This window comes from Condylostylus longicornis, unplaced genomic scaffold, assembly GCF_029603195.1.
Source record: "Condylostylus longicornis isolate FDR11 unplaced genomic scaffold, ASM2960319v2 ptg000055l, whole genome shotgun sequence".
Taxonomy (NCBI): domain Eukaryota; kingdom Metazoa; phylum Arthropoda; class Insecta; order Diptera; family Dolichopodidae; genus Condylostylus; species Condylostylus longicornis.
The window spans coordinates 309,260-315,273 of NW_026578024.1; positions in this window are offsets into that span (position 1 = coordinate 309,260).

Here is a 6,014-nt window from a genome sequence, read left to right on the forward strand (position 1 = left end):
TGTCTTAGATTAGATGTTTGTGCAATTAATTTTAAATATTATCCACAAATGTAACGTAAAGTAAATAAAGGCTATTTAATTGTTCTGACAAAAATTTTATTGCTTTGGAATTATTTAAATTTGCTTTTTTTTACCGCCCGCATTGCGTATACAATAAGGTAGGTTATGCGATGGCAACAAATTTTGCATATCGAGTTTTCGGTGGGAATGCGCTTCTCCATGGTAGGAAAGTGTAAATAAACTATTTTTAGCAACCTGTCAAAAAAAAACGAGCCTGGAATTCATATATGAAATATAAAGATTGATATAGATATAACGAATTTGCTTATCTATTTAATCTTTATAAGGCTGCCCTTCAGTCCAAATGCGACAATTACCTTGCCATTATTCAAATCAAATTTGTCAAATCATGATCAGTGTTCGGGCCTTTTGGTGTCGAATCAACATGGTTTTGTAAAAAAACGATCAACCGTAAGTAATTTAGTTGATGTGACTGCTTTCTATTTGAATGCTATGGAGTCTGGTTTCCAAACTGATGTTATTTACACGGACTTGTCGAAAGCTTTCGATCTATTACCGCATAGTGTGATCTTATTTAAGTGACTTGGTTTTCCTCCAAATTTGTTAAACTGGTTTGAATCACATTTGGTGGGTCGCAGTTATTATGTTTCTTTTAGATCGTGCATTTCAAGTCCGTATGTTGCCAATTCAGGGGTTCCGCAAGGTAGTCATTTAGGCCCTTTGTTATTTATAATGGCAATTAATGATGGTACCTCTGTCATTAGGTACAGTGAAATTTTAATTTATGCTGATGATATAAAAATTTTTAAAGTCACTACCTGCTTGGAAGATAATAAATTGCAAGAAGAGGTTTCTTTTCGACCTGATGCAACCACAAGAATCTGTTCCTTAATGTTGGCAAATGTGCGGTTGTTACTTATACGCGCAAATTGGTTCCTTTTATTGTTGAAGAATTTGTTCCTTAATGTTGGGAAATGTGCGATTGTTACTTATACGCGCTTATAGAATGATGAGCTTATAGAAAGAGCTGATTTATTCTAAGATTTGGGTGTTGTCTTTTATGGAAAATTGACTTTTAGAACTCAAATGCAATAATCAATATAGCCAACTTAATGTTTGTAAAAAGGTGGGGTAGAATGATTCTTGTATTCTGAAATCTTTGTATATATCATTGGTTGGGTCTAATCTTGAATATGCAAGTCAAGTTTTGGCACATTATTCTTTCCATATAGGAAAACTTGAGGCGGTTCAAAGGAACTTTATTAAATTTGCATTGTGTGGTTTAAATTGGCAAGATCCATTAAATCTGCCGCCGTATGGAGACCGACTTAAACTTTTAAGCCTGAATACTTTTGAATCTAGATGAATTGTTGTCGATATTTTGTTCATTATCCAGGTTAAAAATAGGCAAATTAATGCTACAAGAATTAAAACATTTGTTGATTCTAGTTTAAATACCAGTACTCGCTTTAGGTCAGAAAATATATTACGGCTTTTCATCGAACTAATTATGGGAAATACGAACCAATAAATAGGATGTTTGTTAATGTTAATAAATATAAAAATTTTATTGATTTGTCGCAAAGTAGAGAACAGCTAAAAAAAGTTTTGTTCTCCAACTTACCATAAATTTGTTTTATCTGTCTGGTAGCTTTTACAGCTTGAATTTATCTTAAAACAAAGAAAGAAAAAAAAGAAGAAAACGAAAAAAAAACAAAAGGATAACCAATAAATGTTTAAGTCAAGGGTAATCAATAAAAGTAAGTCAATCAATTTGAGCCTGTCCTCATAAGGGAAAGAAAAATAGGATCGACTCAATCCTATTAATATGAATATCGTAAAAAGGGGACCAAACTTGTCAGACATATTCAAGATGGGGACGAACCAGAGACAAATATAGGGACTTCAAAATATAGGGGTCATAAACTCCCTTGACCAGCGTTTAATAAATCCCAACATAGAACTTGCCCTGCTAACCACATAGTTGTAGTGATTGGAGAATGATAGCTTATTATCAAAACCAGCCCCTAAGTACATAATTGAATCAACCCTACTAATAACTTCACCATTTAAAGTATAATTTGATATTATTGGCTGTCTCTACCTGGAATAACACATTAGCGCGCACTTGTTAACGTTGATTTTCAAGTTATCACTAGTGCACCACCTGCAAAAATGATCCAGATCACCCTGTAGAGAAACTGCGTCATTTGCAGAACGAATCCTCTTGAAAATTTTCATATCATCAGCATAAATTAACACTCCACTGCAATTCAAAACGGATGCTACGTCATTAACAGCGATGATGAAGAGCAATAGACCCAGGTGACTGCCCCGTTGAACTCTAGAGCTAGCCACAAGCGGGGACAACACCGATGAACGAAAGGGGACCCCGAATTTCCTTCCAGAAAGATTAGAGTCAACCCAATTTACAAAATTGTTGGCAAAACAATATAACCTCAATTTCAAAAGAATTACATACGTCGTGTGGCTTTGCTAAAATCAGTGTAAATCACATCTGTTTGACACCCATCTTCCATATTATTTAAAAAAACAGAAGCAGGTTGCACCAGATTAGTCACCGTTGATTTATTTTTCAGAAAACCGTGCTGGCAACTACTAATAAATGGAATGCAGTGGGAGTAAATGCCGTCATATATCATTAGTTCGAGAACTTTTGGAATGGCCGAAAGTTTAGCAATAAGACGATAGTTTACCACATCACTTTTATTGCCCTTCTTATGAATCGGTCTAACGAATTCTTCCTTCCAAACGGAGAGGAATATTCCTAAAAAGTAAGACTTATTGAAAACAAAAGACAACGGATCCGCTAAAGAAGAACAGCACTTACTCATTATTATTTTAGGAATACCTTCAGGCCCGGGAAAAGGCCTGGAACCTAAGTTGAGTAGGTATTTTCCAACTGTAGTCGAGTTTGTGACATAATTAGAATAAGCGGTTTTTGGTTATTAATGTATCGAAAATCATCCAAATTCACTTCAAATAGAGTAGAAGAGTACGATTCGGCGAAAAGGTCACGAAAAAATTCAGAAATCACCTTGAAGAATCGTTCAATTTCAAAAAAGTTGGGTAGCACTTCTTCTAGGATTATGTTTAATATCATCAGAAATTCTTAAAATATACATATCATAATGTGTTTAGCTGCTAACTTGAATATATCATACGCAAGTTGAAAGTTGCTGTAATCACCAGCACTCCTCGAAGAAAGATGTTTGCGCCAAAATTTGTTTTTTTTTAATTACGCAACCTTCAAAGTTCCATAGAAAACCATGGAGGATCAGAATGGGAATTCCTATTCCTTATAGTTCGAATAAATCAAACGCAGCAAATATGATTTCATAAAATTTACCCGTCATCGACTCGATATCAGTAATATTAAATACTGAAGAAAAATCGTAAGCAGAAAAGAAATAATTTAGCATTATGAAACAGAACGAGAGGTACGCAATTATACCAATCAGAAGTAAAAACCAAATCCAATTGCTTCGATTGGTGGTTCAAAACTAATGAAATTTGCTTTAAGTTATTCAAGTGAAAGGAATCCACAAATGATAACTCCAGCTCGCCACTACAATCTATTGGAACCAAAAGTGGTTCCTCATCATGTGTCGTCTACGTTATTTTGGGAAGATTACAGCCTCCAAAATAGAAAACCTCGTCGTGTGAACTAATAGAATTGTAAATGTTTTCTACTATGGAACAAAATTTAAAATATACGTCAGAACTAAAGTTTAGTGGTGTATAACAATTTACCACCAAACCGGAAATATTGAAAATACTAGCGGACAATGAGTTTTTAACTGCAACAAGTATCCCACCTCAAAATACTAGCGGACAATGAGTTTTTGACTGAAACAAGTATCCCACCTCCCTTAGGAGCATGTTTCTGAGAAAAATTCCCATAACGGTCCCTTCTGAATACGGAAAAAGCTGAACCAAAAAGTTCTAAGTTATCAACAGAAAGAGTCAACTATGTTTCCGTCAGAGCACTCCATTATGGAAGAATTCAGCAACACAGCCCCAGTTTTAGTCCTAATAAATTGAAATATTATCTTAAGATTTTACATGTTTATGAACATTTTAAGCAGGATGCATTTATTTCGATTATGGCACGGATTGATTAACTTTTGGGATATATCTGAGATTATTTTTGGGAAACTACACCTCTTAAGGGGCCCGTTTTACATTTTTGATCATTTTGAAGAAAGTATTCAACAGATTTATTTATTCTGATTTCGATTTTGTATGTTTGAATGGAGTATATGTCGTTCAATTTTCAAACGGATTCAATATGCAACTATTTTTATAGAAATAATGAAGTATTTGTAGAAGTGTATATAGATCATTTTTTGGAAATATCAGGGCTGGAAAACCAATCCCGGGGCCGATTTTGCATTATTTACCATATCTACGGAACGGATTGATGGAATTTCTTTAAATTTTATATTTGAGTTCTGGTTGTTACCGAAACTAACTGGTGGAACGAAGTTGTACTAAGAGCCAGATTGTACATTTTTCCAAGTATGTTAACTAAAAGCTTGCTGACTTCCGTAAAAATGAATGAAGTGTTTAAAATGCATTTTCATAATCTTCTGTAACACTTTCACTTAACTAGGCAATACATATTGCGGTATATGCAATAATTTTAACGAATTATGAAGCGTATTAATTAATATACATATGTAAATACTTGGATGGTCTTGGCTCTTATTTACTTCCAGGGCCGGATAGTGTCACCGAGATAATTTTAAAGAATTACTCAGGATCGGTGGCTGTACCCCTGGCTTTCAGTTTTAATAAATCATACTCGTCGAAAGTTCCATCTCTTTGAAAGGGAGCGTTTATAAGGCCTATACATAAAAGGGCCTTAAGTTTTCGAATTGATGTTATATGATTCCGTTTACGAACATAGCACGCAATTAACTGTAAAAAATCAACACGGTTTTCTGAATAAGAAATTAGTGGTTACCAATCAACCAGAATTTTTACTAATAATATGGATATTAGACTGGCGTTATTTATACTGATTTCAGTAAGGCTTTCAATATTCTTCCTCACGAAATAATTATCTTAAAGTTAAGACTACTTGGTTTTCCTGAAAATCATAATTATCCGTTCATCTGTTTCATCTTGATTTGTGGCATTTTCGGGGGTGCCACAGGACAGCAAATTTGGGCCATTGTAATTCATCATTTCTGTGAATTGTATGTTTCCGAGGTCGAGAGACAGTAGGATCCTAATTTATGCCGATAATGCTGATTTCCAAGGTCTTCAGAATGACTTAAAGTTAGTTGGTCAAGAGTTGATGAGTTTAATGACCCCTACACATTGAAATTTCTTTACTCTTATCTTGTTCCCTCACATCTTGAGTACGCATCGCAAGCTTGGTCTTCAATTTGCGACGTTCACAGGAACAGAATTGAGACTATTCTTTCTTGAGATTCGCTTTGCGTCGCATTCCCTGAGAAGATTCATTAATCTTGCTTCCTTATGAACATAGATTAAAGCTCATTGACATGCCCACTTTGGCTAAAAGACGAGAAATCGCTGAAAATTATATAAAATCTTTTTGTATAGATAAATACCAGAGTAGTATTTTGGAAACGAACAAGAGCTTAAAATTTCTGTGTGACGATTGTGTTTTATATATCCACAACGTAGATTCGGTTGTTCAAAAAATGAATTGCGCTATACGTAGAAGTGTGCTCAAGATTAAAAATTTTTACAAATAGATCAATATTTTGTTTCTTTGTTACCTACACAACTCTTATTACCATCTATTTCTAAAAAAATGGAATATTTTAAGAATTTGGATTTAAAAAAGAAGATAAAAATCCCAACTCTGCAAAACTACAAATTTAATATAGGGAAATGAGGAACGAAAATTAGTGTGAAAATTCAAGTAATGGAAGAAGAACACGATTAGTGTGGACATACGGAATAAGCTGCATTTTTACAAGTATTTACTATAG